The 22726-nt window shown below is 48.6% G+C and overlaps 1 long non-coding RNA gene across 3 annotated transcripts in view; it reads right to left on the bottom strand.

Annotated features, from left to right (window-relative positions):
- Positions 1–4216: 4216 nt before the first annotated feature.
- Positions 4217–22726, bottom strand: part of LOC118922084 (uncharacterized) — a 40281-nt gene continuing 21771 nt past the window's right edge. For 2 of the 3 annotated variants that reach the window (XR_008996476.1, XR_008996478.1), the window contains exons 2-5: positions 21002–21150; positions 16883–17059; positions 16041–16103; positions 13686–15484 (exon numbers count right to left, since the gene is read on the bottom strand). This is a non-coding gene — a long non-coding RNA (uncharacterized LOC118922084). Of the gene's footprint in view, positions 5234–13685; positions 15485–16040; positions 16104–16882; positions 17060–21001; positions 21151–22726 lie in introns of those variants that run through there. The other variant, XR_008996477.1, reaches the window with a different exon arrangement.

Genomic DNA, 22726 nt, shown 5'->3' with positions numbered 1-22726 from the left:
AAATGTCTCCGTTGTCACATGACCACTCGGGAGCAAAAGCACCTTCAGTCAGGGCCACCAGGGTCTGCGGAGCGCACAGGGCTAAAACCTATGGGAGGTGAAAAGCCTGAAATCCATTGTCTGGTCCTCCAGAAACTTAACATCCAGCTGGAAGGAGAAGTAAGCATGCCAGACCACACAGGGAAACATTTAAACAGCAACAGATCAGGTTAGGGAGTCAAAGTGGAATGTAATCAGGATCTTATATAACACTGTCACACTGTATTTTCTTGAAATTATATATCTGTCTTCCTTAATGTAACATGGAAATGCCACAAATGTGGATGCTGCTTTGTTTTTGACCACAGACATCCCTCCCCCAGTGTCTGACACATAGTAAGTGGTCAGTACATGTCAAGGGACAGCTTTGTGTTGAGCCAGACTGGTCGGGAGGGGGGCATTGACCCAGACCTTGTCCAGGTGGCTTCAGACACTGGTTGTGGTGGGCTGGGCCCCTCAAGCACTTGGCTGCATGTGGTCAGGGAGTTCTGGGGTAATTTAATGTAAAAAATATGTATCTTCAGTCTCGAGACAGAGTGTGTGTGTGTGTGTGTGTGTGTGTGTGTGTGTGTGTGTATGAGTGTGTGAGTGTGTGTATGAGAGAGTGTGTGTATGAGTGTGTGAGTGTAAGAAAGTGTGTGAGTGTGTGTGTATGAGAGAGAGTGTGTGTGTAAGCCCCGCAGTGTGAAGGAACTCTGTGGGCAGGCAGACTCCGGAGGCAATCTCAGAGGAGACATTTTCTTTAAGTCCCAGCCATCTTCTCCTTCGTTCCCCGCCTTCGTGCCTTCAAGCCCCTCAGAGAGGCAGGTGGAGGGCAAATCCCGTGACAAATGAGGGGGCCCCTGCTGGGACAGACGGGCTGTGCGTGCGGCAGGGGCAGAGGTGAGCGCGCCGCGGGAAGGCAGAGGGAATATGCCCACCGGACCGGCCTGCGCAGGCACTCCCGTGCTCGGTATAAGACACACTGAGCCGTCCCAGCCGCGCACAGGACAAACAGGAGCCCTGGCCCCGCTCGGGGAGCCCCAGGCCCAGCCCCACTCCCGCTCTCCCTGCCGGGTGCTCGGTGCCCGGAGAAGTGCCCCCGCTGGCTGGGCCCCCTTCCCGGTGTCTGACCCTGCAGGCTGTGGGGCAGGGCCCCGGGCGGCATTTCTAGCAAGTCTCCGGCGGGGCAGCCGCTGCAAGCCCATGGGCCACCCTTTGGGGAGCCTGGACTCCAGCCCCAGGAGTGGGCGGCCGAGCAGCGTTCGGGGCGGCGGGAGCCCGGGAAAGACCCCAAGGGAGCATCCGGAAAAGCCCGGCGCGGGCCGCAGCTCCTCCCGGGGCCTCGGGACAAAGACGGGGCTTCCCGTTCTCCCGGACTGCCCGCGGGGCACGGCCGCCCGCAGCGCTCCTGCCCCAGGGACACACACGGCGGCCGGGGCCGGGGCAGCTCCGAGGCCGCGGAAGGGAGCGCAGGCCGCTCCGAACGCGCCAGGGACGCCCGCCGAGCCCTCCTTCCTCCCCGGGTGTAAGCCTCCTTTTTTCCCCGCTTTCAGAGTTTTCATTCTTATCTGCAGTGGTGATAAAACAAAGCAGATAACTATGTAACTTATTCATTATGTAAGAATTTGTTCTCCATGTAAGAACTTGTTTGTTATGCCTCAGAAGATTGGAGACTGACGAAAATTAGGCTTGGGGTGGATTAATGATTGTGCATTGAGCATTGACTCCCCTATACAGAATTTTATTGTCGTTAACAACCATTTGATCAATAAATATGAGAGATGCCCTCACAAAAAAAAAAAAAAAAAAAAAAAAAAGGACAGACTTCCAATGGTAAAATAAATAAGTAACCGGGATGTAATGTATAGCATAAGGAATATAGTCAAGATACTGTAACAGCCTGGTAGGGTGATAGCTGGAACCTAGAATTATGTATATAAATGTTCTAGCACTGTGTTGTACACTTGAAACTAATGTAATGTAATACTGTGCGTCAACTACCCTTCAATAAAAAATAATTATTAAAAAAAAAAACAAAGCAGATAAAAAGGTTCCGGAAAAAAGGAAAGAAAATGTAAGCTTTCTCCCTCGGAAGGGAAAAAAGGGTTGAATAAACAGAATGTCACTGGAAAGACACACAAACAAGACCACTCGGAAAGAACCAGATGGGCGTCCAAATCGCCTTGGGCTGCGGGGCCAGGCCGCCTGGGAAGCAGCGGGGGTCGGCAGGGCCTGGCCTAGGGTGTCTGTGGGGTGGACAGGTGGGCAGGCCAGCTCAGGAGCCTGTGACAACGTGGGCCATCTGGGAAACCTCGAACCTCTCTGATGAAACAAAATAAAGCAAGCCCTTTGTTATCCTCCATTCGTTCTAGCATGTCCTGTGTCATTCTTTCTTTCCTGACAGGTCACCAAGGTCTTGACTAAGGACCTGCTGACCAGACTTTTCCCTATTGCAAAGCTGAGGGAGGGCTGGGTGTTTGTTTTTGTTTTCATTTTTCTAAAGCTTTCCCAGACTTAGCTGAATGGCCATGTGCACAGTTAGATGGGCCAGTTTGGCTAGCCTCTTCTCCTTATCTATTTAATTTGTCCTTTACCCACTAAATCAACTATGTTTTTAAAAATGATATCTGACTGATATCCAAATTCCTCCACTAATTCCCAACAGCAGTGTGGGTGAAATTGTAGTATTTCCAGAATATCTCGCCTAGCTTTAGCACACCTGCGTATCAACAGGCGCTCAAGGGTGGAGAGAAGTTTGGTTTCAGTGCATTTGCATCATTCCTCAGGGGTGGAGAGAAGTTCATCTCCATATCAATGGATAATTACCTGGGCAACGGAGGGCTTACCTGTATCTGAGAGGTGAGGGGAGGGCCGGTTTTGCTTCTGCCACAGCAGGAGAAAGAGAGATGGGCCGGACTGCGGTTTGTAAGCAGTAAACGGATTTTAAACTTTATTTCTCGTTTGACTGATTTTGGTTTTTAGAGGTATTTTGCCCTGGAATTTCCTCTCCCTGGACATACAAGCAGGGTGATGCATGCTCCACAGATTGAAAGGGAAAACATTTGTCTTATAAGCCATTTTTTTCCCATTCTTTCAGGAGAAATTCTATTTTTTAAAGCAGAATTCTGAAAGCACTTCAGGTTCACAGCAAAACTGAGAGGTGCAGAGATTTCCCATCCACCTCCTATCCCCATACATGCACAGCCTCCCCCACTATCAACCACCCGCACCAGAGTGGTGCCCTTGTTACAATCACTGAACCTACAATGACCCACCATTATCCTGGGCCCAGAGCCCACAGGTCACAGCAGATTTCACTCCGGGTGTGGTACGTTCTATGTATGGGTTTGGACACAAGTATAATGACAAGCCTCCCCATTATAGTATGATACAGAGTCATTTCACACCTAAACTTCTGCTGTGCTCACCTAGATAACTTCCATGTTTCAAAGAGAATCAAGTTGAGTGTATGAGGTATCACCTTTTGACATCTATATGCCACTCAACTACTGGGAGAGAAATTTCTTCTGTCCAGTATTTCTTTAACTTTGAAAGGTTTGAGGAAGGGCAGAGCTACTTCAATACTGGAATAAGCACTGTTGAAATTTCCCCAAAGGAAAGTCTGAAACACATGCCACCCATATAATTTGGGATGGAAATGCAGATCCGGGTCATCAGTGGAAGCTCAGGACTGCTGGTCTACCGGGCCCACCCAGTTCTGAGAAAGGTGGCCCAGGGTCCTCAGTGTCCCACCTGATGGCACGTCCTTCCCTGCTGTGGACTCCCAGGTCCACCTCCAGAGCCTCCTCTGGCAGCACTTTTGACTGGTAACTTCAAAAAGATGAGATAGGAGGCCGCACCCAAGACAGTAACAGGGTGAGAGCCAACAATAAGCTACCCAGCATGGACTGGGTTCTCCTGGGCACAGGTGAAAACAGGCCAAGCAAAAGGTGTGTGTCACCTAGTGGGCACGATGAGGTCGGAAGGCAGAAATCTGGTCCACTGCCATTGACCGCCCGGATCCAGGGCAGATGGCACTCTACCTTGCAAACCTCAGCATCCAGCCTGCAAAAGGGAAGAGGCAGAAGGCTTAGCTTGTTGTGAGAATTTGGAAAGCCAGAATCTACCAAGTTCCTCTGCATGGTATGTGTTTTAATAAATGTTCATAATGAATGTTTATAAAGCAACTCTACTCCTTTCTTGTCTCTCCTCTATAGAAGAAACCGGGTGTGTGAAATAAGGTTAGAGGACCACCTGACAGTGGAGACATCCCACCAGAATTTAAATGTTTGATATAAAATAAGAACAGAAGGGGAGGAGGGAAGAAGGCAGAGAAGCAGGAGGGCAAGAAACAGAACCCAAAACTACACTGGCCAAACTTCAGTGACAAAGGCATCCTCAGCCATGCCCTCGGTGTTTGTGGAGGAATGCCAAGGAGCATTATCTTCTGGGATCAAAACTCCATTGCAGGCTGCAGTAGGAACTAGAGCAAAGAGCAAAACTCTACATCAAGCCTCTTAAACTTGTTCACAGCAAAATTACACCATGACATCATGGCTTACCAATTCCAGAATTTCCTAATATGTGGCCTAGCTTCAAAGGACATGGTGACATTTCATCAAAACATAAATTCATCATTTCCTCCATGTGGCCTCCTTTTATTGGTTTGGCAAATCTAAAGGATTTTTCTGAGCAAGAGTTTGTCAGACACACTTTATGATCTCTACCACATAAGAACAAAGCCACCAAAACCATGCCCAGCTGCGCCATCCGCTTATCTGTGTCCCATTCCTAGAACAGTCACTCTTTGTTTTTAAGGTTGCTTCAGAAACACCTGGAGGGCTTCTTAGGACAGGCCCTGGGCCCACTCCCAGGGTTTTGGGTCCGGCAGGTCATGGGTGGGCCTCTGAGTCATGTGTTTCTCACAAGTTTCTGGATGATGCTGAGGCTGCTCTTCCGGGGACCACCTCTGATCCCCACCGGCCTCAAACAAGACCCAGTGTGCAGCAAGACCTCAATAAACACATGCTGCTTGCATGGAAAGGCAGCTTCTTGGACTGCCTGCCTGCTAGTGAACAGTGGGTGAGGCTTAGTGCTTGGGGTTGCATTGCAGGGTTTCTGGAACTCAAGAAGAATCTTGAAGGTCATTCAACCACAGCAGAGGCAGAGGTTTCCTTAGGGCCAGGTTTTATTCATCAAATCTGCTCAATGCCTAAAAGAAAAGCAAACCTTCCAATAGGTTTTCAGTTCACCCTGTCCCCCTTGCCCAAGGTGAGTCAGCCCCGAGTACTTCTCCAGGGTTGTCATCTTATTGTTCTGATTATCTTTCCAACAACAGCTCCAGAACAGGGCTGTGTGGGTCTTCACAGCCAAACTTGCATTCATTCTAATTTTAGGCAAGTTTCCTTGACTCCTCTATTTAAGGAACAAGGAACTGAGGCAGCCAACTGAGACTTTGCTGCTCATCCAAAAGCTATGCTCAGAACTGGTGGCTCTCAAGCCTGTGATGGGATTATCTGCCTATATATGGCCAACAGCTCTTTCAATAGTTGGCCTGCTGACTGTCGAGTACACACAAGTTTGATTACCTGCCGAGTACAACCAGGCAGCCTGATTTTATGATAAAACACAAGGTGCCCCATTTAGATTCACGAGTGATAGAGATCCCACTGTGACATTCCTCTGGGTATTCAGATAAAGGCACCATGTCTCAGCCTGCCCAGGCAAGAGGAGAGCTCTATCATCTCTCAAAATATGTTAATATTAAGCAGTTGCCCCCACTGATTGGGCTGGACCACTTCCAGCAAGGAAACAGTGCTGAACTATTGATTTTCCAAGCCCCTATGATTCTCAAAGTCCACTAGGCAGAGGCTGAAGGAAGGAGTGGTCGAGGGCGATGCATGAGGGTCTCCTTTGACCTACATTGGATCTGACTGTGCCATTCAAGGAGCAGATCTTTGACGTTCTGAAAAGAACCTGAAAGCCTCAATGGTCAGGAAAGGAGAATAGGTTTAAACTTGGTAGAAAGTCAGAGATTGATCTTCCACCAGGCCAGGGGTGGCTGAGAAATGGCTGCTGTAAACAGAATACCTCTTTTGGTTACACTCAGGTAGCATATGATTAACATATTCAGGGAAGATAAGCCCATCAAGAGCTGAGGAGAAGAGTGTGTCCTTCATGGAAGAGAACCTATAGCTTTCATATTCCATAAATAAATACATTTCATCAATGAACCTAATAAGCTACAACTCTAACTGCAATAGAGTAACAAGATAAAGAGTCTAAAACATGGAATTGGATTATTTAGAGCCTTATTCTTCTTAGGTACATCAAGAGGTAAATTCCTACTCCATGACCAGCTTTGTGCCCTTGGGAATTCACTTCACCTCTCTGAGCCTCAGCTCCCCTGTCAGTCAAAGGAGGGGACTGGATTCAGATCTTCTACAGGCCCTCCCCCATCACAGTCCATGACTTTCAGGAGCTATACCATTGTCTGAAGGACAATAGTAAATCACAAGAGGGCACATGAGGGGGTGGATAGTAATGACATAAATGACCACAGAACTCCCTCCTTAATTCACATTGTTTCAAAATAATAATTTCAGCCTTGATAAAGGAAATCTCCTAAACATCCAGTTCAAGGTGCAGAGCCTATCTAAGAGGGCAAAGGCAAAAGGCAGCTGTCCCCATTAGGGTGACACCTTTGCCTCCATTGCCCACGTCCAGCAGCTGTCTGTCTGTTTTAAAGATGATCATTCTGACATGGTGCAGCAGAACCTAATGGGTGAAGAGCGGAGATCAGGGACTTCAGCTGACAGAGTGACACTAATGATAAACTGACACATTACAGAAAGTTTGCCTTTCATATTTTAATAAACTAGGTCTTGTCTGTAGTGGAAACCACCTCTTCCCAGCAAGTGAAAGTCAACACATTATGCCCCAGAGCTGCTCAACAACAGAGGTTAGGATGTGATAGTAACAATGTCAGAGTTGTCAGCTCAGTCTCTGCACGGCCGTGCCCATCTGCTTTTTTCACCACTGCATAGCTGTGCCTGCACAGAATAGACCCCCAACGTGTAGCTGTTGAATGAATGCATTACCTGTTTTACAAGACTGCCCACAGTGTACTTGAATCTCCAGTGCTCAAGAAATAAGATAACTTGAGTGGCTAACAGAGTTGAAACCTTTCTGAAGGATGAGAAGAAAATGTAAGTTCCATTTAAATAACATCTATGGACTGTGTCTATGGCATTTTTAGACTAAAGAAAATGGAGGGTAAGTAGGGTCTTGCCTGAGGAGGATTGCCCCTGGGCAAGTTCATTCTGGATTCGGTGAGATCGAGAAGGTTGGGGGTAAAACGGTTTATACTAAAATTTATTCTCAGGGTGGCAGGTCGAGTGCTGGAATCAAGTCTGCCTCTGGGGCAGTAGCAGGCAGCAAGCCCATCTCAGTCTCTGCCTCTGGGCAGAGCACTGGGCTGAGCTCTTTATATAGTAACACTGACAATAACAGCTTATTGCCCACGGGAGTGGAAGCATCAGCCTAGCAGTAGGCCAATTACATCATCAAGTAGATTAGGGTCAGGGGAGGATTCTGGCCATAGGAACTTCCATTTTCCCTGTAGTAGCTAACTCAATCCATGAAAGAAAAGGAGCCCTTAGAATTCTTGGAATGTGGAGATAACTAATCAATTCTTTTCTGAAGCAGTCAGTGAAAGATTACCCAAGGACATTTGAGGATCCCTCAGAATTTTAAGAGCTGCAAGCTTTGCAAATCTATAGTATTGAAAGTGAAAGGAAGACCTAGAGATTCTTCATTTTAAACAACATAGGAAAATGAAGGGGGAAGTAGTAATTGAGATCTGCACCCAAGTGCTTGTACTCCTTTAAATCTTGCTCTAAGATACATTAAACTCTAATTTAAAAGGCATTTAAACATTCTTTTAAGTGCCAATATTGGTAAACATTATGGTTTTAGTACATTTTATTTGATTAATTTTTTAAAAAGTTTAACTAAATGGAAAAATGCTCAGTGTGCTATCACCTCAGTCAACCTGGACTATGGGAAGCCCCATCCTTGGACCACAAAACTTGGTGCAGGAACCCCATTCATGTGCACCAACACACACAGGAAAATAAAGGTCTCTCCTGAACAGGTCTTATAAAACTAAGGATGGTGAGAAATGTCCCCAGAGCTTCAACATGGCTTTGAAACTCCCATCTAAACTCTTATCTTCTTGGCTCAGTAAAGAAGTCACATTCTCAAGGCAAGTATAAGATATGATTCAAATAAACATCTACTGAGTTTCCGGGTTTACCTAGTATTTGCTGAATGTCTACTGTGTACATAGAACTTGAGCATTTCTGGGGAAACAAAGATGACCAACACATGGATCCTGATCCTCAGGAAAGTTACAGCTGCCAGACAAAAACACATGTGCACAGACAGTATCAAAGGCACGAGTAATGAGAATTCTTCTATATTCAGAACCATCTTCTTCATACTCAGAAGATGGCTTCTAGATGGGAGGCTCAGGGATGAAGCATAGAGATGCTGTCACTTAAGCAGGATCTTGAGAAGCAGTTAGGGAAAGGGGCAGTGACACATGCAAATGGAGTTTATTGGTTAAAACCAGAAATCACAAACTGCAGCCCATGGCCAAGTCCAGCTAGCATGTGTTTTGTTTGGCCCAAGCAATGTTTTTCTAAAAATCTCAATCAGTCACCAGCATTTCAAAACTGAGATTGCACACTTATTTCTGGATTTTGCGACCTCTCTTGAAAAGATCAGATGTTAACACTGAGTCCACAACCCACGTGGTAATAAGAGTCAGCTGGAGCTCTGCAGCAGCTGCTCACTTCAGTAAGGGCATCACACGCTCCATGCAGCCGACCGCCTCATCCTTAACACATCCTATGGGTCCCATGTGGGAGATTGTCTTGTGACTCCTGATTTTAAATGTGAGTGTGGGTCAGACCAGTGATAAGCTGGTAAGAGTTTAACAACAGACTTTCTAAGGGAAAAAATGCCCTGAATATAGCATTTGCCAATTTCTGTGGTGTAAATACTCTCACCGTGGCCAATTTCAAGCTACCAGCATTACGCCAATAAAAGTGGAATTGGAAAGAGATGCACACAGTGGACTCTCACAAGCTGCTACCACCCAGCCCGGCTCCCTGCTCAGTCACAGACCTGACTTCAAAGGCAGGCTCTCCCGAGGAAGTTTCTTATCTTGGAAACACCAATGTCTTCCTGTGTTAACAAGGGGAAACAATTGCTGCGTCCAGTGCTATTGCGAGGTTTAAATGATTTCCCCAGGTCTTCCTATTCAGCAGCTTGCAAGTGTGACTGACCTCCTGCTTAATCCCTGAGCTGAGTATTCTTTGTCAATGCTGCATTTTTTTTTTAATTTCTGAAATTTGGTTTCTTTTTCTAAAGCGTTCTGTAATTTTAACATAATATCTTGTTTTTGCCTTATGTGGGGTCGTTACTTCCCTCATTGCTTTATTGGAGGTGCTCGAGTTATTCCTGTCCTTTATTTGTGTTATTAGGGTGCAATATGTCTGGGAGTTCCCTCTGCACACACACTCTGTTTCCCAAGCAGGGCTTGTTTTCTACTGCAGTGGGAGGTCTGGCACGAGGGGTCCTCTTCAGGAGCTTTCCAGTAGGTGAGCCATTACCTTTCTAGCCCTCTGATGCTGACTCACCGGTCAGGATCCCCACCATGCCTGAGAAATGTGGCACCAACTGCACAAGGCCCCCTGGGACTTACATTTTCGCAGAAGGTTCTTTTTCCTGCCAAGCCTGGAATGCAGAGCCCTTCCTTGCCACATTCCCAAGCAGGGAATAGAACTTCCCTCCAGTGGTGACAGTCCTTAGAGACCATGGCTTCATGCAGTGGCTCACTTCCAGCTCCCACCAGGCCTGCACCTACGGTCTGCACCCCTGAGGGGCATTCTTGACTCCCAGGCTCTCATTGGCTCTGGACTTAGCTTTGCTTCTGGAACCAGAGACTTCCTTCCAGACTTTTGGGTTCACTATGAATTTCTGAGTTGACTTGATGTCTGTGAGGAGTACATGAGATCTTGTAGGTGAAGAACTAGGACAGCTCCTGGCCCACACTAGGTGCTCCTAAATGGGGCTTAGCCTCATGGAGGCAGGAAAGGTTGCAGTGTTATCTGGTTGACAGGAGCACACGGCCATGAAGGGCGCCAAGGATGAATCTGAAAAGGGGGGTTCCATACATATCATGGGTTGTGAGGGAGGCCATGCTCAGACTGTATAGCACAGCCTCCGTCTAAACAATGAGTTAAGGCTACAGCCTTAGACAAGGACATGGTGAAGGGCTCTGAGCAGATGGAGGACAAGAGTGCTGCTTTGAGAATTTGGTTCTGGAGGCAAAATCAAGATTAATTAGGAGCCTCTTGTCACAGTAAAAGGAAGAGGCTCTGGCATCTGAGTAAGGGGGCTGGGTGTGGGGACCGAAATGATGGACAAGATGCAGGACCAATACTGAAGCCAGACAAGCTGTGGACTGTCAACAGGAGCACACACATATAGAAGGGCACAGAAGTGTGAGAACACTGAGAATTTGCTTAATGGTATTTTGGCTGAAGTCCAATCAGTAGATGAAAACTGGAGCTGAGGCTGGTGAGGAAGCTAATGCTACCTAGGGCTCAGCATCGTCTTGGGGTAAGAGGCAGCCCCACTGGGCAGCCCTTCCACTGGCCTCTTTAGGTCTGTCCCCTGTCCTTCACCGACCTGGTCCTCCTGGGAGACTGACCTACAGCCCACCATATTTCCCACCTTTAGAGTTCCTGTTGGGTTTGAGTAATAGGGGGCCCAGCAGGACTTAGAAGGAGGGAGAAGCATGAGAGCTGGCATTTATTCAGCCTTCTCCCCAGGCCACTGCAGGCTGACTGCAGCCCACAATGCAGCCTCCTGTCTAGAAGGCTCTCTGGTCTCTGGTAACAGCCCCTTCCCCCAGTCATTCAGTAACTAGGCTCAGGTCCTGCACTGTCCCTGTGGTCTACCTGCAATGTGCCCACAGCTTTGTCAATAGCCCCTGTCAAGCTTTTCAAACTAGGAAGAGCCACAGAAATCGTTCTGACCAGCAACAGAAAGCAGGTTGGTAGCAAAGGAGAGACTAGGTAAGTAGAACACAGGTGTGCTGACTCTCCTTCCAGAGGACTCCATCCCACCCATGAGCCCTGGACCCCACAGTGGTGGTATTATCCTTCACAAGCCAGGGGGAGCCCACTGTGTGTGTGCACCTACACACACATGCACATACACACAGATAGATATACACTCACACATCACACACACATAGACATAGACACACAGACACACACACATGTAGACATAGGCACCAACACAGACACACACACAGACATGCACAGACATACACACAGACACACGGACACAGATACATACACACAGACGTAGAAACACACAGACTCACACAAACACAGACACACACAGATACACTCGTGCCATGGGATTCGGGTACAGTCAGGTCAAAGAGGTTATAAAAAGCCTTCCTGGGTAAATGAGACTTGGGAGCACACAGAGCTGTGCTGAGAAGGAGAACGTCAGCCACACCGCTTGCCCCCTGGTGCCGAGAGGCTCACAGACCTAAGGCAGCCAGGGCACCTCAGGCCCTTCCTGTGCCGGCTGGCCACGCCCCCCATCCCATCCCGTCCTGCCCACCCCTCCAACCCCCAAGTCACTGCAGGCAAGCGCAGGGTAGGTGGCTGTGATAACCATGCAGCCCAGATCCCAGATAGGGACACACACTTCACCACAGATCTACTGGTGAGGGAATGGGGATGGGGTTCCAGGTACAAAAGGCAGTTTGTTAAATGTTGTTCGAGCGCTCATATTCTGGACATCTCAGTGGTTTATGGGGGAAGGAGAATAAAACATGGGATACTGGGATTGTACCCAAAAATTCAGGACCTGCGGGAGGCAGGACCCAGGGGAGTTGCAAAGGGGAAAGGAGGTGTTAAAACAAGGCTAGAAGAATCCTGTTTTTTTTTAAAACCTTAGAGATAGTTCTGTACCTAATTGTGTCTCATTACATACCCTTCCCAGGGCTGACACTGTCCAGAATATTCTGCCATCAGAATTTCCGTTCCACCCACATGCTTTCAGGCATCCTGAGAGTCCGAGATCTGCCTGCACGTGGGAAATCCTAGCAGAATAAGGAGCAGCCCAAGAATTTGAGGGCAAATTTATTTTTTAAGTTAAAACACATGAAAGATTATATTCCACATACAGTGACACATCCCCCTTCTGGATGCCCACTGTCCTTCACTTTTGTGACCAGCTCTGTCTGGGTGACTTCTCGGCTCCCCCAGAAGTCAGAAGCCGACCTGGAGACTGGGACCCAAGTGCAGGACTCCAGCAGGGAGGGCGGTGGGGGGACACAGGGAAGCTAGTAACCACTGAGTCTTCAAGTGGGCCACTGAAGCGAAGGCCCCTGGGCAGCCCAAAGACATGGGGCAGCCCCACCCCAAAGCATCCCCCAGGACCAGGGATTGGAGGCATTTCTGAGTCCTGTGGAGCCACTCCCAGGGTGTGTCTGTTTTTGGGCACTTCTTGTGGGCCACGGGCGGACTGCGAGGTTTGCCGTCACTGGGGGACAGGTTTGGGAGGCAATGCGCCCTTCAACACGGGTGCAGAGGCTGGTAGGTGGAGGCTGGCCATAATGCCCTATTTCCAGAAAAACATCCCTGACAGAGAGAATGTTCTGAACATGGGATATGAGCACCCAGCCATAGACTGGCCCCTCTTCACCTTTGGCCCCCCAGCTGAACCAGAGCACTGTGCCTGGGGCCCAGGCAGGGGTACATCAGCCTGGCTAGAGGCCCTGGGTCACCACAGGAAGGGGCAGAGAAAGGTGACACAGACCAGAGCCTCCAGAAACTTCCTACTGACCAAGACCGCTTCCTTGAAGCTCCAGTTACTGAAGCCTTCCCTTCCTTTCAGGCTCTCACAGCAGTGTTCAATGAAGGGCAAGAACGCCCACCTGACTGGACCTCATGGCGTCCGCATGGACCCAGTGCCAAGGTTGGGCACAGACATGTCCTCAAGCGGAGTGTCAGACTTCAGCCAAAGCTTGGACCGCAGCCAGGCAGGCATTTGGCTCAGAGGAATGTCTTCACTAGACATCGTAAACCTGCTTTTCCCAAGGCCTTCTTGATAGGAGGGAAAGGAAAGGACAAAGGGCAGAAAATGGCCAAATGGAAAGAAAGGCAGAGAGGCTGAGACAGACCAACCACCACAGAGCTCATTCTCCTCCGAGATTGCCCCTGAGGGGCTCCTGAGGGGCCCTGAAGCTCAGCTGGAGGGAAGCACCCTTTTGTGGTAAAAACTATTGTTCAGGAACGTTTTATGACTTCACAGCTCTTTAACAAGAGGAATTTTAACAAGGGAAGTTTCCATCAAGGTTTCTTTATGAAGTGGGCAAACTGAGTTCACGCTATTCCTCCCCCACAGGGATGTTTTCTCGTCATCTTCCCTATTTTTTAAAAAGAGAGAGAGAGAGAAATAGGGAGTTAGTTTACTGAAGGACAATGTTAAAGGGAGAGAGAGTGGAATCACACGTGAGGCCCGGGATCTCCCAAGCCCAGGACCCGGAGACCCATGGTGAGGCAGGCCCCTCAGCTTTTCCACAGCCCTTGCTGCAGGAACTAATTATTCTTCCTCATTTAAATGTTTTTGGGAACAGGATTTGAAAAAACAGAGGTTTTTCAGGATTAAAGGGACCCAAGCCCTTACATCAGGAAACTGAAATCCCTCAGTGGCCCCCAGAAAAACAAGAGGCTCAAGGAGCTCTGTAGACTCCCGAGGCCACGGCCCAGCCCTCCACTGTGGCGCCTCCCTGGAGTCCTGAAAATGTTAGCACTTCCCTCAAGAATCTGTAGGAAAACGGCCCGTCCACTGGGTGGGTCAGTGGCAGAAGGCAAAGTCTGCGCTTGGGTCTGTGATGTCTCTGTGACAGAAAGCAAGCCACACCTGCCTCTCAGAGCCCCGGGATCTCCACCTGTAAATGAAGTCATGGTGCTGATCCCATCTCAATAAATACACGAAAATCGAAAATCATTGCAGAGGAAAAGCTCTTAGCAAAACTTTTTATTCAATTAAGAAATGACAGCTACTCACCTCAGGACCGTCTGCAGGCTCAAGGTCACATCATGCCAAGTGGGAAATTGTCCTGTACAGTGGAATCCTTTCAAAGCTTATTTTTGGTCCTCGAGTCTATACAGATATTGTGGGCTCCCCAGAAACATGCAGACCACTGCCAGTGGCCACAGCATGGCACAGCAGAGGTCTAGGGGCGACCTTGCATAAGACACCCTAACTCTGAAAGGCTGCAGAGTAAATAGTTGGTAAAGCAGTTTCCCCATCTGCCTCTGGGTTCACCCACCCTGGGGCCCTTCATGACCTGTGACACCCAGTGAGCACCCACAGTGGGGGACTGTCTCGTGGGGCCTCGTAAGGATCTACTCCATGAGCCAGTTACTGCTCAGGAAAGGAGGTTAGTTGGTTCCCTAGCTGAGAAGTGGGGAGCTGGACGCATGTAGAAATGACTACAGAAGAACCGACAGAAAAGAAGACGGAGGCAATAGACTGAGCCAGCTGAACTTCTCGGAGCATGAATATCCCAGGCAGGTGGGTCCCCTGGTCGGCAGAGCAGGACTTGGAAGTGTAACATCACAGTGTCCCCAGCCACCCGTCTGTCCCCTTCCCACAAACAGCCACGCAGAGCAGGATTTCCGGTCACATGGCTCTGTTCAGACAACACGCATCCGTATGTACCCCACAGAGTACAAAGAAATATAGGCCCAACCTGCCTTCTCGGACTTGTTATCTAGTTGGGTAGATAAAGAAAACACATCATATCAGCCTGTAAACAGTCAATAATCAGACTAAGAATTCAGAGTAATCAAGAAAGGCTTCATAAAAGAGGGGTCATGGGCTGAGCTTGAAAGAAGGGCAGAAACCCAGCCCTGGGAGACTGTTCCAGGCAGAGGGAGTGGCTCACACGGAGGCTTGGAGGAGAGGGGCAGGAGGCAGGCTGCCACTGAGGGGAGGTGGACCCCTGGTGACCACAGAGGCCAGCCAGCTGCAGGACAGTCATCAGCACTGGGGAGTCCTCATGGTAGAAAAACGGCTGAGCTCTTCCTCACCTCCTACCCTCAACCCTTCCTGCCCTCAGGAGAAGAGCTACTGTCCCAGTATTCCCAGAAAGGATCCAGACAGTTCCCTTTGCCTGCGTCACACACCCAGCGCTCAGTAACACTCTCCACCTGGGACCTGGGGTGACAGCAGCTCACCAGGAAGCCACTGGAGATCCTGATGCAGCTGCTCCAAAGAGGAGGACAGAGTGGCCACAGCTGCAGCGGAAGGCATCTGTCGCTCCACATCCCAGAGACCCTGGGCATGCACATCTCGCCTGCATTTTAAGAAGAATGTACTGTGGGTTTCACTTGGTTTCCAAAGCATTTTCCTCATAAGGACAGGAACTGATGCTGCCATGGGGACAATTTATAGCAGGTGCTTCTCTTGAGCCCTCTGGTCTCCTCTCTTTCTAATTAATCACAATGTCACAAACCACACTACACCTTAATGTCACAAAATAGAAGCATCCACAGTGGAGTTTCTCGGCCTTGTCACTGTTGACATGTTTAGCCAGATCATCCTTTGTCACAGAGGCGGCCCTTGGAGGCGTAGGATGTTAATAGCCTCCACGGCCAGTTGCACACTGTGACAATCAAAAATGTCTCCAAACATTGCCAAATGACCCATGGGGTAAAACCACTCCGTTTAGGAACCCCTGTTCTTTGGAAGCTCCTATCTGAAGGCAGCCATTGCCACCCAGCCAGGAGCATGAGGTCCAAGGACAAGCTGTGCATAGGGGTCAGGACATGAGCTCAGGGGACAACCAGACCAGACCCTGGCTGGAATCAGTACCTGTGCGACCTTGGGCAGGTCAGTCCTCCTGCTCTCACCTGTAGCACGAGGATGCCCTCATCCAAAGGTACTTATCAACACCAGGAGGTGTTTTCCTGGCACTGCAATAAAAACAGAGAAATTTTTTAGATTGTGTGTTTCATGAGAATATTCCCAGGGGCAGGGAATGTTTGCCTGTTTGTTTTCTCTTTTTCTTTTTAAATCAGAGCCCCACTTTGGAAGAGCAACAAAGAAAACTTCTCTGCAGACTGTTCTGGTGGTTAGACCTCCTTGAGTTTTCCCTCTTCAAAGAGTTTCCTTCTTCCTTGTCCCTTAAAAAGGAGTGGCCAGTGGAGATGAAAGTCAAAACCCTGCTGGTCAGCTGAAGGCCATGGGAGGCTGCAGGGCCGTGGAGCAGAGAGGCTGCCTCTCACTCCAGGGCTGCCACGGGCTTGCCTGAGATCACAGCCCCACCGGGCTGCTGGCCCCCCGTGTGTGATCAAGGCCTCGGGTTGCTCCTCTGGGAAAAGGGCTATCAGGATGGCAAATTTGCCTTCAGTAACTGACCCTCGGCCGTGTAAGGCACAGGCATGCTCCAAAATGCCACTTTTTTCCTTTGCTTTGTGACGCCTCCCCCCCTTTCTAAGTGACGCTCTGTTAACCTCCACAGCCCTTCACTGCCATCTTGAAAATACCCAGTGGCACCGATCAGGAACTTTTGGGCTTCCCAACATGACACGGAAATCTGGAAAACCGGACGTGGCAACCGCACTCTAATTTTATGACTCTGACTTTATTGCCAGCACAGAGGCAATAAAGAGAAATAATAAACGAAACAGCATGCAGATCTCCAGAGACAGCAGCCAGACCCAATCTGCCCCAGGCTGCATGAGGTGCTAACCTTGCTGGGCAGCCGCTCCCTCTATCCAGGGAGGGGAACGAGATGCTCCCCCACCTTCCAGGCAGCCTCACAAAAAGGTGCTGCCTTCTGGGAGGCAGTGCCCAAGTCAGCAGCGGGTGATCCAGCCACAGAAACGTGAAAGCAAATGAAAAAGATGGGGATTCTCCAAATCATGACCTGGTGAACAGGATATTCAAACAGATAAAAATGAAAGTTAACTATTTGCGGTATGTGTTAATTCACAGTACAACTGTGTTAAGTGAATTGATTATCAAATTGCTATTAGTAATTTTAAGAATTTGTTTCACTAAGTTTTTACAAGAAGGAGAAAACATCCATGATATCCTCATACAAACCCTTTGTGAAGAGCATTTGGTAAATTCAATTTCCATCTTTGGGTTTCAGTTCCCTGATTTGTGGAATTATATGAATCACAAAAAGAGCAACAAAAATCTAAGGTCTCAGTATCTACGAACAATTAGCAATCAACTGATATCTCTGTTTTTTAGGTTTCAGAGTTCTTTCTTTAAGATGTTCTGCCTACATCAAAGCTATTTATATCCACATATCAATACCAATGTGTATTTTACAGGGACAGGATAAATGTAGACTCAAGAAATGGGAAATCCACGTTATTGATTTCAATGTCTTAAAATTTCATGCAATCCTCTAGGTATCAACACTGCTAACTATTAAATATTCCACCAGAAAGAAAAAATAATAAACTCATAGAAAAAGGGATCAGATTTGTGGTTACCAAAGGTGGGGAGTTGGGAGGGGGGTATAGAAGAAAGGTACAAACTTCCGGTCACAAGATAAATAAGTACTAGGGATGTAAAGAGCATGATGGCTACAGTTAACCCTGTTGTATGATATAAAGGGAAGGTGTCAAGAGAGTAAATCCTAAGACTCCTCATCTCGAGGAAAGAAATTGTTTCATTTCTTTGCTTTCTCTTTTTATTTAATCTGTGTGAGATAATGGATACTAACTAAATTTACTGCAATGATGATTTCACAAACTATGTAAGTCAGACCATTGTGCTGCACACCTTAAACTTATCCAGTGATGTGTGTCAGTTATACCTCAATAAAGCTGGAAAAAATATCTGAGTGGTTCCAACTTGGAATCAGAGAACAACAGAAAATTGAGATAAAACTAATAGAAATACATGCACACACATACATATGTGAATATTCTTGAAAAGCTAATCTAATAGCCATACTATTTAACAGTTAGTAACAAAGTATAAGAGAGATTAAATATGAGAAGACCGAAGCATAGCCACTGAATTCTGGAAAGTGGAAATCTGCAGTTCCATTATTAGTCCCCACCTGCTGGTAGCTCCTCATTCTCGTTAGGGGTTTGGCAGAGTGACAGGTGACTGTTTGTCACGGACGGTGACAGGGACTCAGACTGAAGGACCTCCTACGGCTACTGGATGATCACTGGGCAAAAACTGTGTGGCCCCTCGGCTCACCTCTTGGCCATCTTGCCTGTGTCCCCAGGCTCCTCGCCTTTGGAAATGAGGATGAGACCCCACGGCCAAATTAAGAGCCAGTTATAAAATATAAATGAAGTGAAGGGAACCCAGACCACACTGCCCCCAGAACAGCCATGAGGAATCTTCATGAGACATCTGCCCAAGAGCCGGATGCCCTACCCGCATTATCATTTTGCCAAAGAGGTTTTTCTCTTTTCTTTGGAGTTTTCTTAAACATTCATTTGTGTACTCATTTTGGGAAAAGCGAAAACAGAGGTCACCCTTCTAGCCCAGAGGCCTGGGACCAACACAACTTTTTCCTTTCACAAACTTCATTATGAATAAAGACTACAAATTTTGATATCTTTCATTTGGAAGCATCCCTACATTTCTGTCTCAGAATGGAATCAGTTCTCAAAACCAAGATGGCGCGGAAGCAGAACCAGGTGGGGTCTCAGCAGCTCTGGAGTGAGCATTCTGCTGTTTCTGATTTGTGACCTAAGACATTAGCCTTCAACAGCAGCGAGGGGCTTTTAAACACACAGAGCTGCATTTTCCTAGAAAGTCCATTAGGAAATGATCCTTGGAGGCCTTTGCCAGAGAGCCCTCCTGACTAGCCAGAGCCACAGGGTAGGCTGGTGCCCTCCTTGGGCCCTGGTCATACCCCTCATGTCAGCCAGGGTTGAAGGACCAGGCTTACTCAGACAGAATGCTGGTGCCCCAAACTTTAGAGCACTGGAGTCTATAGTAAGGAGACCTGGGGATCCCCCCAGGCCTTGTGTAGCCATCCATTCTATTCCTTATGCATCCTTGAGAGGAAATACAGGCTGCAGACGTCTCTCCTCTGAATTCTCCACTCCTTCCCTACTCCCAAGTGTTTATCTAGGACACTGTGGGACCCAAAGGCAGATCCCGCTCGGGCCTACCTAAAATGCAGCCCCTCCCCACTTTGGATTTACCTGTAAGGTGAGACCCTCTGTTTCAGGCTGTGTTGACCCATCCTGCCTCCCTGCACTCTGGTTCCAGGTAACAGTGGGAGACTCTGTTTCCCTGGTGTTGAGTCTAACAAAGGGTCGCACTCTCTAGGACCCCAGCACAGCCTCTGCCCCAAGGATGGGGAGAAGAAGAGAGGCAGGGCCTGTGGCAACAGGGCCTTGTTCCACTAACAGCAGGTCCTTAAAAACCCTCCAAAACCTAGTGGCTTAAAACAACAGCTGTTTTACAGTTTCTCATGATCTTACGAGTGGGCAGGGCTCAGCAGAGCCATTCTTCTCACTCACAAGGCAGCCACGAAGGTCACTCTGCTGCGCCAAGGGGCGGACGGCGGCATTGTCCTGTCCTGCACCAAAGGCTGGGCTCGCCTGGGGCTGTCACCCAGGTGGCCTCTGCGGCCTGGCCCACTCAGGAGAGCTGGACTCCCCTCACGGCAGCTTGGCCCCCGGGAGTGCCTCTCCAGCCGCACTGCTGTTCTGTGACCAGCCTCCGCAGCCCCGGCACCCGTCCACCGTGCTGGAAGCACTCAGAACCTGCCCAGACTCACAGGCTGGGGACGTGGATCCCACTGCCACCCCACCCACCCCCGTGTGAGGAGGTGCGTCTAGAATCTGCGAGAGGCCTCGTCTGCTGCCCTCTGGAGCTGCTCCCCCAGAACCCTGGGTTCTCTGGTTTCCTATGTGACTGCAGCATCCAGAGCTACCTAGCCTCTTTCCCCTGGAAGGCCCCTGGAAGGGCCCTGCTTCCCACCCAAGCACTACCTGTGGGTGTGTACCACCAGAGACTTGCACCAGGCTCTTTGTCAGAAGGGCAGTTTGGCAGAGCTTGTCCAAACCCCTCTCAGCACGTGCTAATGAAATGAGTCTCTTATTCCCCAGACTGAACACCTCCATGACTTCCCATCGCACACAGAATAAACTCACCCTCCTTACCTCAAACTCCCACAGGCCCCAGCTGGCCTGACCCTGCCCTCCTCACCCAGCTGTCTTTCTTGTTACTCTTCCCCACTTGTCCTGCGAGCCACACTGGCCTTTGTTTTCTCCACTCACCAGGCTCGCTGTCCCCTCGAGGCCTCTGCACCCCCTGCTGCTCCTGCGAGGCATCCCCATTCTTCACCTGGCCATCTCCTGTGAATCTTTCAGGTCCCTACCACATGTCATGAGCTCAGGCTGCTCCTCGCCACCTATTTTATTTACGCCTTTACCTGCATCACCCTGTTTACTGACATCACACAGATTTACAATGACCCCGTTTACTCAAGCTGATCTAAATGACAGCAGTGTGCCTGCATTCCTCGCATTCAGCTCAGGTCCTGACACATGGATGGCACTCACCAAATACTGGCTGAATGAATGAATGAAAACAAAATGACATTCTTCCCCTGGTGGGCTTCTCAACCCCACTGTCAGGGCAGTCGCCTTTGGCTCAGTGTGAGGTTCCACAGAACTGGATCAGTCTCCACCCCAAAATCCCTCAGAGGGAGCTCATCCAACCTGCTTTGCCTGAGCTTAGGCAGTTGGGATACTTGGTGGAGCCTTAGGAACAGGGTACACATGTCCCAGGAAACGTCTGGACAGCCACTCGCACACTGATACTCCTTACCTCAGCCAATAGTAAATCTAGCCTTTGCTGACAACGCACGCACCACATTGGCCAAGGGATCCCATTGCCAAGGAGGCTGATTAACCTTCTACCCCTCCCAAGGGGCCGTAGAGCAGGGCCAGCCTGGCTGCACCTACTCACACTTACTCTGTCGGGGCAGGTCACCCACCATCTGTTTCTCAGCTTTCTCAGCTACAGGAACATAAAATGAGAATTAAAACACATGTAAAAGGCTTAGAATATTGCATGGCCCCTAGTAGGTGGTCAGTATCAACTGACTGTTAGCCTGATTTTCAAAGCTGTCCACAACCCACCTCCACACACACTGATAAAAACCTTCTGTCCCTTGCCCTTAGCTGATCCTCTCCCCGAGCCATGCTGGTCTTCTCACAGCCTGAGAGAGCCCCATGTCATTTCTAAAATCCATGTTGTATGTAGCCCCTGCTGGGAATATGTCTCCCGCATACCTAAGCAGACTCCTCTGGCCACTCACATGCCCAAGTCCCACTTTCTTTTCCTCCCTGAACCAGCTCAAACTCCAACCCCTCCAGACCAGGAGTTCTCACCTTCCCGCAATGCAGAGTACGCACAGGTCATTGATCAGTTAATCATGTGGCATCCATTGGTTTCAAATCATTTCAATCTTTTCTTGTCACTCAGATTTTCCTATGCTGAGGTCCTATCTTCTCAGCTGAACTAAGTCTCCTTGAGAACATTGCCACCGAGCTTCCACAGAGAGGGCACCCGGATCGTTATCCTGGAATCACCATGATTGCTGCCTGGCATTTCCCTGGCACATTTTAGACACACTAGACAAGCAGCCTTAGTAAAATTTACAACCCATTAAAACTTTCAAATCCAATCAGGTTATCTTTAAATAGCCAATCTCCCAGAATCCTCTTCAGAGGAGAGAAGGGAAAAACGTACTACATTCACAGTTAATTTCTAGACTGTGGGACCTACACTTACCTGATTTTAAAAATTAAAGCTAAAAGGGTTCCTATGATTGTATGAAGTGAAGAGTTCATACCTCCCAACAGTCTGACTCTATAAAAAGAAATACTCACACCCTCAAGGGGAGGATTCAACAGCTGGACGGCCAGCCAAACTCTAAAAAAGAAGCGTCAATGGGCTGCTTGACTGAGGGAATATCTCTCTCTTGAGGACAAAGAGGCTTATAGGTAACAGAAGCGTCACTGGAGCATTCTGAGACCAAATGTGACTGGTAAACTGGGGCAACTGCCTCAGCATATAACCAGTTCTGTTTGTATTTCTTTTCTTTTCCAGAAATGCTTTTAAAATTTTAGAACTGCTAAATTCAGTGTCCCTGTGATCACTGCTTGCCCAGCACCATTACAACTTATTCTAAGGCATCCTGGAAGGTCACTGGAGGCTTCTTTTACATGCTAGCTCTTCTCAAAATTAATCCACAGTCAGAATCCTGCTGTGTGGACTGTGATCACAAGCTAGGAGCCCTGTTGTAAAGACACCCTGCAGACTAGAACTCATCAAACCTTTCTAAGTACTCACGGTAATTGGGAGTCTTCTGTCCTTATACGCAATACGTCCCCGGGCCTCCCATATACTTCTTCCTCAATATCTTTGAGTAAAGGTCAGAACCATCTTGAAAGGGAGCTTCAGCATCTGTGCCTCTGCCTCCATCATCAGCAAGCTTTTAATTCTGTAGTGGCCATCTGCTGTTTTCGCCAATCCAAAAATACCAATGGGCCCCAATGAAAACAATCTGGAAGAAGACTTCTCTTTCCAA

Source organism: Manis pentadactyla, chromosome 3, assembly GCF_030020395.1.
Source record: "Manis pentadactyla isolate mManPen7 chromosome 3, mManPen7.hap1, whole genome shotgun sequence".
Classification (NCBI taxonomy): domain Eukaryota; kingdom Metazoa; phylum Chordata; class Mammalia; order Pholidota; family Manidae; genus Manis; species Manis pentadactyla.
The sequence above is the reverse complement of the archived record's forward strand: the minus strand, read 5'-3'. Positions and strand labels throughout refer to the sequence as shown.